This window comes from Pinus tabuliformis, chromosome 1_1 (assembly GCF_031772625.1).
Source record: "Pinus tabuliformis cultivar Carrire ecotype Pingquan chromosome 1_1, CPIR1, whole genome shotgun sequence".
Classification (NCBI taxonomy): Eukaryota; Viridiplantae; Streptophyta; class Pinopsida; order Pinales; family Pinaceae; genus Pinus; species Pinus tabuliformis.
In genome coordinates, this window is record NC_142297.1 from 16,667,170 (window position 1) to 16,667,414 (window position 245).

A 245-nucleotide genomic window follows, 5' to 3' on the forward strand; every position below is an offset into this window, starting at 1 on the left:
TTTTTTTTAATTATTAATATTTAGCTTTGTTAGAGTATCATTCCATCTATTTTTTAATTATTAATATTTAGCTTTGTCAGTATCATTCCATCTATACGTGGTTGGTTCCTATAGGTGTTGGACTTTGACAATGCTATTGCACATGATAATAGTTATGTTACTCTTTATTGTAAATGTGAATTTCGACATGTGACATGTTGTATTGTTTGATTCATGGTAATGTTTATGTTAATTTTTACGATGTA